The sequence below is a fragment of the Bos grunniens genome, chromosome 1 (genome assembly GCF_055505025.1).
Source record: "Bos grunniens cultivar Pamir isolate PY7600 chromosome 1, Bosgru_T2T1.0, whole genome shotgun sequence".
In the NCBI taxonomy this organism is placed as follows: Eukaryota; Metazoa; Chordata; class Mammalia; order Artiodactyla; family Bovidae; genus Bos; species Bos grunniens.
The window spans coordinates 155,184,869-155,197,640 of NC_141165.1; positions in this window are offsets into that span (position 1 = coordinate 155,184,869).

The window sequence follows — 12,772 nt, forward strand, 5'->3', positions numbered from 1 at the left end:
GAAGGTCCCCTGAAGAAAGGAACAGCTACCCATTCCATTATTCTGGCCTGGAGAATTCCATGGACTATATAGTCCATGGGATCGCAAAGAGTCAGACATGACTGAGTGACTTTCACAGACTTGTCATGGCTTTCCTTCCAAGGAGCAAGTGTCTCTATTTCATGGCTGCAGTCATCATCTTGTCGTGGCAAAGGGGCTTGCATAACTCAGTGAGGCTCTGAGTATGTGGTGCAGGCCCACCGAAGATGGACGGGTCACAGTGAAGAGTTCTGACAAAACGTGGTCCACTCGAGGACGAAATGGCAGCCCACTCCAGTATTCCTGCCACAAGAACCCTGTGAAGAGTATGAAAAGGCAAAAAGATATGACACCTAAAGATAAGTCCCTTATGTTGGAAGGTTTCCAACGTGATACTAGGGAAGAGCAAAGGGCAATTACTAATAGCTCCAGAAAGAATGAAGCAACTGGGCCAAAGCAGAAATGACACTCAGTTGTGGACGTGTTTGGTGGTGAAAGTAAAGTCGGATGCTATACAGAACAATATGGCATAGGAACCTGAAATGTTAGGTTCATGAATCAAGGTAAATTGGAGACTGTCAAGCAGGAGATGGCAAGATTGATCATTGACATCTTAGGAATCAGTGAACCAAAATGAATGGGAATGGGCAAATTTAATTCAAGGTGAAACTGCAGGGCCTCAAAAACAGAGAAGGCATATTATCTTCAAAGAAAAGATAATTAAATTATGGATGATGATCTCAGCAGTAAAGAAGTCAAAGAGTGGTAGTATACCTTTCAAGTGCACTAACATTTTTGTCAACTTTGAATTATAAGACTGAAAAAATATCTTTCCGGAAAAGGGATAAAATAAAGACTCAGACAAACAAAAGTCAATGATATTTGACATTAAAAGATCAAATAAAGATCTAAGGGATATATTTCAGACAGAAGGAAACCATTCCCAGATGGAAATTATGATACATAAGAAGAAATACAGGAAAGAAACTGGTAAATACATGAGCAAATCTAAACAACTATTTTCTGTATAAAACAATAACAATATATCCTGGGTTTAAAATAAAATACAGGGAGGAAAACAACTGAAAATGAAATGTTTTAAGATCCTGTTTTGTTTCAGAGGAGAATAAGATGAATCTGAGATATGGGTAAGTTAAGTATCATAAAATTTCTAGAGTCACCTCAATTCTAGAGAAGTGGTTCTTAACTGGGGAGGTGTTTTACTGAAAGTTTTACTTTTGTTTTACGTTCAAAGGATTTGTTAACAAAAGAAACCACTTGTAACACACAAACAATTTCAATTTTCTAAAAAAGATCACTTGACTTAATTTCAACATACAGTCATTAAAAGAAGAGAAATGGAAGCAATAGAAAAGAGTAACAGCACATACATCACCAAATTGGGCTGACCTACATCCAGACTTTAAAACAGTACTGGGAAGTCCCTGGTTAACAGCAATCTGGAATCCCAACCAGGAAAAGGTCCCAGGCAGTGCATCCACTCTGTGGCTGAGACATCAAATTGCAGTTCCAGGGGTTCCCACTCATAATCCCAGGTCACAAACTGATACTGACTTCAATCTTTCAGGAAAAGAGATAAAAAAGAATCAGACAAACAAAAGTTGATGACATTTGACATCAAAAGACCTTTTTAGAGAAAGATCTCCGGGATATATTTAAGGCAGAAAAAAAACATTCCCAGATGGAAGTTATGATATGTAAGAAGAAATATAGGAAAGGAAAAAAAGAAAGTAATACAGGAAAGAAACTGGTAGATATATGAGCAAATCTAAACAACTATTTTCTGTATAATATATCTTGGGTTTAAACTAAAACACAGGGAGGAGAACAACTGAGGATGAAACATTTCAAAGTCTAATTAATATTGACTTTAACATTTTTACAACGCTGTTTGTTTTATCTTGTGAGTCATAGGATTTCTTTAAACTCCCGGCATGACTGGCCAAACCTCCAGGGGTTCAAGAATTCCAAGTCCTACTTCCTTTCTCATCTAAAGTGCTGCCTGACTAGCTATGCTTGCGGGCAGGCATGGAATCTGGACAGTGTCCAGGAAGGTCAGAACCAAGGTCAGAGGCCTGCTCTCCTGCTTCTGCTTCTGATTGCACTTTCCTACAGGCACTTCTGGCCCCACCCTGCAAGACTTCCTTCATTTTAATTTCCCTCATAGGATGGGACAGATTTGTCTCCCACAGGACATTTCCCTCATAGGATGGGACAGAAGTGTCTCCCACAACACTTCTGGTTGTCTCAACTGACATCAAGGGAGTAGCAGCCAGGCTTTGTAATAAATACTTTACATTGATTATCTTACTTATTCTTTGGGCCCAAACCCTACACAGGACCCTCTGAAGCCCTGTAAGGAAAGCCCGAGGCAGGCTGCAGGGCTGCACTGAGAGTTCAACCCTCATGTGTAATGAGGGCTGTGGCTCAGGCCCTGCCAGGGCTCAGGGTAGATTCTGTGGCCTTGCCAAGTCTCTGGAGCCCAGTTCTCTTGAGAAGGATGTGGGCAATCTAACTGCTAAGGCTGCAAGCTTTGCAGCTAGGAAGTGAAGAAGGAGGGGAGAACCTCACTGGTGAGAAAATGTCCAAGAATTCTGAGATCAGAAAGGGATTCAGCAGGTCATCTTGTGGGCCCCCATGAAGACACCATAGCAGAAACATATGTCAGGTTTGTTTGAAAGACCCCCTGAGGGAAGCCAGCTTGAGCCAACTTCCTGTCACCCCCTCCCCAGGCTTCCCCTTGCCAGCTTCTTCTGGAAGAAAAAGAGAAGAGTTCACTGTGCTTCCTTACTGGCACTTCCAATCCTTCTCTCCAAGACCAGATCAGCCTCTCAGTCACCCTGTTCTTCCTCACCATTGTGGTTCTCAGCCATAGCTGCCATTGCAGCCACATGGCGAGCTTTAGAAGTGTCAGTGCCAGGACTTGCTCTAAATTAGAACACTCTGGGGTGGGATTCGGGTGTCCTGGGTATTAAAGCTTTCCCAGGTTTTTTCCAGGGAGTGTGCAACCAAGGTGCAGATCGCTGCTCTGCCAGAGAAGGTGTGAGAGATGGTAATTAACTGTTATCCTGCACTCCTGTCTGTTTTCCTGTTCTCTTGTCTTTAATACCCAGCTAAAGGGTCCACAGGGCTCCCCAGATGGCTCAGCAGTAAAGAATCTACCTACCAGTACAGGAGATGTGGGTTAGATCCTTGGATCAGAAAGATCCCCTGGAGATGGAAACAGCAACCCACTCTGGTATTCTTGCCTGGGAAATCCCATGGGCAGAGGAGTCTGGCAAGCTACAGTTCATGGGGTCACCAAGAAGTCAGACACAAGTCAGTGAATAAACAACAACAACAAAAGGTCTACCCATCACCTTCTGCTTTTACAAGAAGATCAGAAATTATTCAGAGTTAGGAACATCTCAGGGAAATATGTTCATGGCCGAAAATTTTTCCTCCCAGCACTGCTCCAGGCTTCTGAGCTTCTCACCACTGGTCATCTGGGAAGTAATTCTCCCTGCTGCTACCCCTTTCTCTATGCTGGCACTTGACACAGACCTACTACTAAGAAGGGTCTGTTGAAATAATAGATAATAAAAATGTAAACCGAAACCTTGAGTACCTGACAGCTACACTGCAAATCAGATAGAAACTCATTAACACATGCAGATTAAATAGAGCTAATTCTGTTTAAATAAGTTAACAAAACACCAAAACACAGGCAAGAGAAAAATAAAATCAGTGAAATCAGGTAAAGAAAAAGGTTATATTCTCTTCTGTCTACTTTTAAATTGAGTTGAAGTTGTTTTTCACCTTCAACTGCACATCAGAAGTCACAAAATTTTACAGTATCTCAGTTCTATTCCCCATTTTTAATATTTTTACTTCTTGTTGCCAATTTTTGCTTCTTATGCCAAAATAAGATTAGCCCTTATTTTAGTTAGCAGCAGAAGAGTGGGTTAGAAATCAAACCCTCAGTGGCAAACTTTGTTTTAATGTCAAAAGCCATCTTCGAGCACAAGGACAAATAATGGAATATTTTCACCAAGTGAGCTTTTAAAATTTAGCTCTTTAGAAGAAAAAAAAAGGAGAAATGTGATAAGGATGGACCAAATACCCAGGAAGAAACTTAAGGGTTTTAAAAATAAATAAATAACAAGTTTTTTAAAAGTTCTGTTTCAAAAGAGAGAGAAGATAGCAAAGTAAGAAGACCCTGAGCTCACCTACTCCCATGGACACACCCAAATTACAACTATTTACAGAGCAGCTATCGATGACAAAAACCTATGACCCAGAAATCCCACCACTGGGCATATACCCTGAGAAAACCATAATTCACAAAGACACATGCACCTCAATGTTCATTGCAGCACTATGTGCAATAGCCAGGACACGGAAGCAAGCTAAATGTCCATCGACAGATGAACAGGTAAAGAAGATGTGGTACATACACAGAATGGACAAAGGAAGGCTATCGGGTCATTTGTAGAGACGTGGACAGACCTAGGGCCTGCCATACAGAGTGAAGTAAGTCAGAAAGAGAACAACAGATTTGTGTGTTAACATATATATGTAGAATCTAGAAAAATGGTGCAGATGAACCTATTTGCAGGGCAGGAATAGAGATGTAGATGTAGAGAACTGATGGGTGGACATGGGGTGGGAGTTGATGAATTGGGAGATTAGGACTGATGTATGTACACTGCCCTGTGCAAAACAGATTAGCTAGTGGGAACCTGCTATATGGCTCAGGGAACTCAGCTCAATGCTCTATGATGACCTAGATGAGTGGGATGGCAGGAAGGTGGGAGGAAGGTCCAAGAGGGAGGGGGTATATGGATACATATAGCTGATCCATTTCACTGTCCAGCAGAAACTAACACAATATTGTAAAGCAACTAGATCACAATTTTTAAAAAAAGGTACTTGGAGACAAATGAAAAGAGAGACCAATGATCAAAAATCTATGGGACCCTGCAAAAGCCATTCAAAGAGGGACATTTACAGCACTAAATCCTACCTCAAGAAACAAGAAAAATCTCAAATAAACAGCCTAAAGTTATACTTAAAGGAACTAGAAAAAGAATAAAGAAACCTTAGTAGGAGGAAAGAACTATTAAAGATCCTAGCAGATACATTTTAAAAGTTTTTCTTTGAGAAGATAAAATTGATCAACCTTTAGGCAAACTCATCAAGAAAAATAGAGAGGGCAAAAATCAGTAAACCCAGGCATGAAAGAAGAGAAGTTATGACCAACACCACAGAAATGCAAGGCATCATAAGAGATTGCTACAGACAATTTTATGCCAATAAAATGGACAACCTAGAAGGAATACATAAATTCCTATAAATGTACAATGTCCCAAGACTGAATCAGTAAGAAATAGAAAATATGAGCCAACTGATTACCAGTAATGAAACTGAGTCACTAATCAATAAACTTCCAACAAACAAAAGTCCAGGACCAGGTGGCTTCAAAGTTAAATTCTATCAAACATTTAAAGAAGTGTTAATGCCTAGCCTTCTCAAAATAGTCCACAAAATTGAAGAGGAAGGAACACTTTCAAACTCGTTCTCCGAGGCCAGCATCATCTAAATACCAAAACCAGACAAAGACACCACACAAACAAAAATTAAAGGTCAATACCCTGATGATGGAGAAGGCAATGGCACCCCACTCCAGTACTCTTGCCTGGAAAATCCCATGGGTGGAGGAGCCTGGTAGGCTGCAGTCCATGGGGTCTCGAAGAGTCGGACACGACTGAGCGACTTCACTTTCACTTTTTACTTTCATGCATTGGAGAAGGAAACGGCAACCTACTCTAGTGTTCTTGCCTGGAGAATCCCAGGGACAGGGGAGCCTGGTGGGCTGCCGTCTATGGGGTCGCACAGAGGCAGACACGACTGAAGCGACTTAGCAGCAGCAGCAGCAGCAGCATCCCTGATAAACATAAATGCAAAAATCCTCAACAAAATATTAGCAAGCTGAATTCAGCAATATATTAAAAGGATTCTACACCAAGACCAAGTGGGGTTTATGCCAGGGATACAGGGATGTTTCAATACCTGCAAATCGATATGGTATACTACATTAGCAAGTTGAAGAATAATAATCATATCATTTCAATAGATGCAGAAAAAGCTTTTTACAAAATTCAACATCCATTCATGATAAAAATTGTCAACAAAGTGAGTATAGAAGGAATATTGTTGTGTAACCACTAAGTTGCATCCGATTCTTTTGCAACCCCATGGACTATAGCCTGCCAGGCTCTTCTGTCCATGGGAATTCCCAGGCAAGAATACTGGAGTGGGTTGTCATTTCCTTCTTCAGGGGATCTTCCTGACCCAGGGATCAAATCTGCATCTCCTGCATTGGCAGGCAGATTCTTACTGCTGAGCCACTAGGGTGGCTGTAGAGGGAGTATACCTCAATGTTATAAAAGTCATACATGATAAACCCACAGCTACCATCATATTTAATGATGAAAAGCTGAAATCATTTCCTCTGCAATCAGGAACAAGAAAAGTATGCCAACTCTCACCACTTTCATTCAACATGAAATTCCAAGCCTCAGCAATCAGATAAGGAAAAAAAATAGAAGGAATCCAGTTGGAGAGGAAGGAGTAAAACTGGCTGTTTGCAGACAACATGATATCATACATAGAAAATCCTCAGGCTGGCACCAAAAAAAATACTAGACCTCATCAGTGAATTCAGTACAATGATGCAAAATCAATACACAGAAATCTGTTGTATTTCTATACACTAACAACAAACTATCAGAAAGAGAAATTCAGAAAACAAACCCAACATTGTAACAAATTCAATAAAGATTTTACAAATGGTCCGCATCAAAAAATAAAAATCTTTTTAAAAAGAGAAATATTTCTCTGTAAAGGTCTTTAGTGGATTGATGGGCCCTGAAGATTAGAGGACTTTAAATCAGCAGAAGTCTCAGCAAGCATCTAGTAGCCCCTTTGTTATCCTAAGTGCTAGGGAAGACAAGGATCTGGTCCCACCACTCTAATAACCAACACTGTGAAAAACCAATGCTGTGAAAAGTCTGGCAGTTCATCAAAGAAATACACATAAAATTGTCATATGACCTAACAATTCCAGTCCTGGTTATACAACCAAGGGAACTGAAACTACAGATCTACACAAAGACCAGCTCTACACAAATATGCATAGCAGTGTTATTCACACTAGTCAGAAAGTGGAGACAGCCCACTTGTCCATGAGATGATGACTGGATACATGAAATGTGCTAAACCACACAAGGAATAGTATGCAGCAATGAAATGAGTATCCCTACATGCACTTGACCTTGCCACTTGACCCAGATGCCACATAAACCTTGAAAACATGCTAAGTGAGAGAAGCCAGTCACAAAGGGTCACAAAGGTTTGATATCTTTCCACTTCTATGAATTGTCCAGAATAGGCAAATCCATTGACACAGAAAGTGCTGGGGTTGCGGGGCGGAAGAGGAGAAGAATGGGGAGTGGTACTCATGGATAGGGGACCTCTTTTGGGGTGATAAAAATGTTCTGCAATAAGATAGTGATGATGGCCATCATGTATTTATGAATATACAAAAACTGTTGAATCCTACATTTTAGATGGGTGGATTATATGGTACCTGAATTATATCTCAGTAAAGGTGTTATTTATTTCTTGTTAAGTGCTGAACTTGCAGAACACACAGGATGCCAGGGCAGGACTGAGGAGGGCTGCTTACGTGACTTAAAGGTTGCCTGAGAGCTTCCTGTGTTCTTTGTACTGATATCACCAGCATCACGTCTTTGCACAGCTTCCTGGAGCCGCCTGGCATTGTCATTAGTCACAAAAGCTTCCACTGGTTATAAAAAATAGAAACCATCTGTGTGTTGTTTCCTTGTTTTATTTGGCAAATGCAATCTGTTGTCATTCCTTAAGGTTGTTTTCTTAGCCACGAGTTCTACATAGTATTTCTAGAAGGCTAGAACAAGAAGGGGGAAATATTAATTTAAAAAATCGAAGTATAACTGACCTACTATGCTATGTTAGTTCCAGGTGTACAACATGGGGATTCAATATTTCGATACGTTGCAAAGTGATCACCATGATAGATCTAGCTGCCATGACCATGCAGAGTTATTACAATATTGTTGACTGTATTTCCCATGATGTGCATTTCATCCCCAAGACTCATTTATTTTGCAACTGGAAATTTCTATCTCTCAGTTACCCCTACGTATTTTATTCATCCCCACAGCCCCTCCCTTCTAGAAACGACCTCTTTGTTCTCTGCATCTGTGAGTGTATTCCTGTTCTTGTTTTTATTATGTTTGTTCTTTTGTTAAGTTTTTTAGATTCTACATCATACGACATTTGTCTGTCTTTGTCTAACTCATTTTACTTAGCCTAATATCCTCTAGTTCCATCCATGTTGTAAAAGACGGTAAGATTTCATTCCTTCTGTGGATAAGTGATATTCCATTGCATATTTACCACACCATCTTTATCCATTCATCTACTGATTGTTTCCATATCTTGACTACAAATAATGCTGTGGTGAACATAGAGGTCTGTATATCTTTTCAAATTAGTGTTTTTCTTTTCTTTGGAAAAAATATCCAGAAGTGAAATTCCTGTATTATATGGTAGTTCTATTTGTAATTTTTTGAAAAAACTCCAGACTGTTTTCCATAATGCCTATACCAGCTTACCTGCCTGTCAACAGTACACAGTTCAGTTCAGTTCAGTTCAGTCGCTCAGTCGTGTCCGACTCTTGGTGACTCCATGAATCGCAGCACGCCAGGCCTCCCTGTCCATCACCAACTCCCGGAATTCACTCAAGCTCATGTCCATTGAGTCAGTGATGCCATCCAGCCATCTCATCCTCTGTCGTCCCCTTCTCCTCCTGCCCCTAATCCCTCCCAGCATCAGAGTCTTTTCCAATGAGTCAACTCTTCTCATGAGGTGGCCAAAGTACTGGAGTTTCAGCTTCAGCATCAACCCTTACAAAGAAATCCCAGGGCTGATCTCCTTCAGAATGGACTGGTTGGATCTCCTTGCAGTCCAAGGGACTCTCAAGAGTTTTCCAACACCACAGTTCAAAATCATCCATTCTTTGGTGCTCAGCCTTCTTCACAGTCCAACTCTCACATCCATACACAACCACTGGAAAAACCATAGCCTTGACTAGATGAACCTTTGTTGGCAAAGTAATGTCTCTGCTTTTCAATATGCTATCTGGGTTGGTCATAACTTTCCTTCCAAGGAGTAAGCGTCTTTTAATTTCATGGCTGCAGTCACCATCTGCAGTGATTTTGGAGCCCCCAAAAATAAAGTCTGACACTGTTTCCACTGTTTCCCCATCTATTTCCCATGAAGTGATGGGACCAGATGCCATGATCTTCGTTTTCTGAATGTTGAGCTTTAAGCCAACTTTTTCACTCTCCTCTTTCACTTTCATCAAGAGGCTTTTTAGTTCCTCTTCACTTTCTGCCATAAGGGTGGTGTCATCTGCATATCTGAGGTTATTGATATTTCTCCCGGCAATCTTGATTCCAGCTTGTGCTTCTTCCAGCCCAGTGTTTCTCATGATGTACTCTGTATAGAAGTTAAATAAGCAGGGCGACAATATACAGCCTTGACGTACTCCTTTTCCTATTTGGAACCAGTCTGTTGTTCCATGTCCAGTTCTAACTGTTGCTTCCTGACCTGCATACAGGTTTCTCAAGAGGCAGGTCAGGTGGTCTGGTATTCCCATCTCTTTCAGAATTTCCCACAGTTTATTGTGATCCACACAGTCAAAGGCTTTGGCATAGTCAATAAAGCAGAAATAGATGTTTTTCTGGAACTCTCTTGCTTTTTCGATGATCCAGCGGATGTTGGCCTTTTCTAAAACCAGCTTGAACATCTGGAAGTTCACGGTTCACATATTGCTGAAGCCTGACTTGGAGAATTTTGAGCATTACTTTACTAGCATGTGAGATGAGTGCAATTGTGTGGTAGTTTGAGCATTCTTTGGGATTGGAATGAAAATTGACCTTTTCCAGTCCTGTGGCCACTGCTGAGTTTTCCAAATTTGCTGGCATATTGAGTGCAGCACTTTCACAGCATCATCTTTCAGGATTTGAAATAGTTCCACTGGAATTCCATCACCTCCCTTAGCTTTGTTCGTAGTGATGCTTTCTAAGGCTCACTTGACTTCACATTCCAGGATGTCTGGCTCTAGGTCAGTGATCACACCATCGTGATTATCTTGGTCGTGAAGATCTTTTTTGTATAGTTCTTCTGTGTATTCTTGCCACCTCTTCTTAATATCTTCTGCTTCTGTTAGGTCCATGCCATTTCTGTCCTTTATTGAGCCCATCTTTGCATGAAATGTTCCCTTGGTATCTCTAATTTTCTTTAAGAGATCTCTAGTCTTTCCCATTCTGTTGTTTTCCTCTATTTCTTTGCATTGATTGCTGAAGAAGGCTTTCTTATCTCCTCTTGCTATTCTTTGGAACTCTGAATTCAGATGCTTATATCTTTCCTTTTCTCCCTTGCTTTTTGCTTCTCTTCTTTTCTCAGCTATTTGTAAGGCCTCCCCAGACAGCCATTTTGCTTTTTTGCATTTCTTTTCCATGGGGATGGTCTTGATCCCTGTCTCCTGTACAGTGTCACGAACCTCATTCCATAGTTCATCAGGCATTCTATCTATCAGATCTAGGCCCTTAAATCTATTTCTCACTTCCACTGTATAATCTTAAGGGATTTAGTTTAGGTCATGCCTGAATGGTCTAGTGGTTTTCCCTACTTTCTTCAATTTAAGTATGAATTTGGCAATAAGGAGTTCATGATCTGAGCCACAGTCAGCTCCCGGTCTTGTTTTTGCTGACTGTATGGAGCTTCTCCATCTTTGGCTGCAAAGAATATAATCAATCTGATTTCGGTGTTGACCATCTGGTGATGTCCATGTGTAGAGTCTTCTCTTGTGTTGTTGGAAGAGGGTGTTTGCTATGACCAGTGCATTCTCCTGGCAAAACTCTATTAGCCTTTGCCCTGCTTCATTCCATATTCCAAGGCCAAATTTGCCTGTTACTCCAGGTGTTTCTTGACTTCCTACTTTTGCATTCCAGTCCCCTATAATGAAAAGGACATCTTTTTTGGGTGTCAGTTCTAAAAGGTCTTGTAGGTCTTCAGAGAACTGTTCAACTTCAGCTTCTTCAGTGTTACTGGTTGGGGCATAGACTTGGATTACTGTGATATTGAATGGTTTGCCTTGGAAACGAAGAGAGATCATTCTGTCATTTTTGAGATTGTATCCAAGTACTGCATTTCGGACTCTTTTGTTGACCATGATGGCTACTCCATTTCTTCTAAGGGATTCCTGCCTGCAGTAGTAGATATAATGGTCATCTGAGTTAAATTCACCCATTCCAGTCCATTTCAGTTGGCTGATTCCTAGAATGTCGACATTCACTCTTGCCATCTCTTGTTTGACCACTTCCAATTTGCCTTGATTCATGGACCTGACATTCCAGGTTCCTATGCAATATTGCTCTTTACAGCATCGGACCTTGCTTCTATCACCAGTCACACCCACAGCTGGGTATTGTTTTTGCTTTGGCTCCATCCCTTCATTCTTTCTGGAGTTATATCTCCACTGATCTCCAGTAGCACATTGGACACCTACTGACCTGGGGAGTTTCTCTTTCAGTATCCTATCATTTTGCCTTTTCATACTTTTTTAAAAAAATATAAATTTATTTATTTTAATTGGAGGCTAATTACTTTACAATATTGTATTGGTTTTGCCATACATCAACATGAATCTGCCATGGGTATACATGTGTTCCCTCATTCAAGGTAAGGAGCAGCAGCTGCGCTTTACTGGAGCTGCCGTGAAGAGATACCCCACGTTCAAGGTAAGAGAAACCCAAGTAAGATGGTAGATGTTGCAAGAGGGCATCAGAGGGCAGACACACTGAAACCATAATCACAGAAAACTAGTCAGTCTAATCTGCTGGACCTCTCCACCATGACCTGCCTGTCTTGGGTGGCCCCACAGGGCATGGCATAGTTTCACTGAGTTAGACAAGACTGTGGTCCTAGTGTGATTAGATTGACTAGTCTCTCAGCCCTCCTGCGCCCGTGCAGCCACCGCTCCTTGGACCTGGGGTAGCTCCTCCCGGCCGCCGCCCCTGACCTCGGACGCAGGGTAGCTCCGCTGGGCCGCTCCTGCGCCGTCGCAGCCTGGCATTCCTGGCCGCCGCCCCTGACCTCGGACGCAGGGTAGCTCCTCTCGGCCAGCTTCTGCGAGGTCCGTTGCAGCCGGTTCGCCACATCCTCATCAACAGTGGCTTTTTTTTTCTTGTCTTTTTGATACTAGTGTGTGACAGGTGTGAGGTGGTATCTTATTGTGGGTTTGTTTGTTTTTTTAAACTATATTGGTCTTCATCACTCCACGGGCTTTTCTCTAGTTGTGGCAAGTGGAGGCAACTCTCTAGTGGCAATGCAAGGGATGTTCATGGCTGTAACATATTTTGGTTTTTTTGGCCACAAGGCATGTGGGGTCCTAGGTCCCTGACCAGTGATGAAACCCACAGCCCGTGCACTGGAAGGTGAATATCTTAACCCCTGGACCACCAGGGGAGTCCCAAGAAATATTTCTTGGTAAAGCTTTACATGCTTTTATTCCCCTTCTCCAAGTTAACTTGGCCTTACTTCTTCTTTAAGTGGTCTCTGCCCATTTATAATTTCTGCTGCC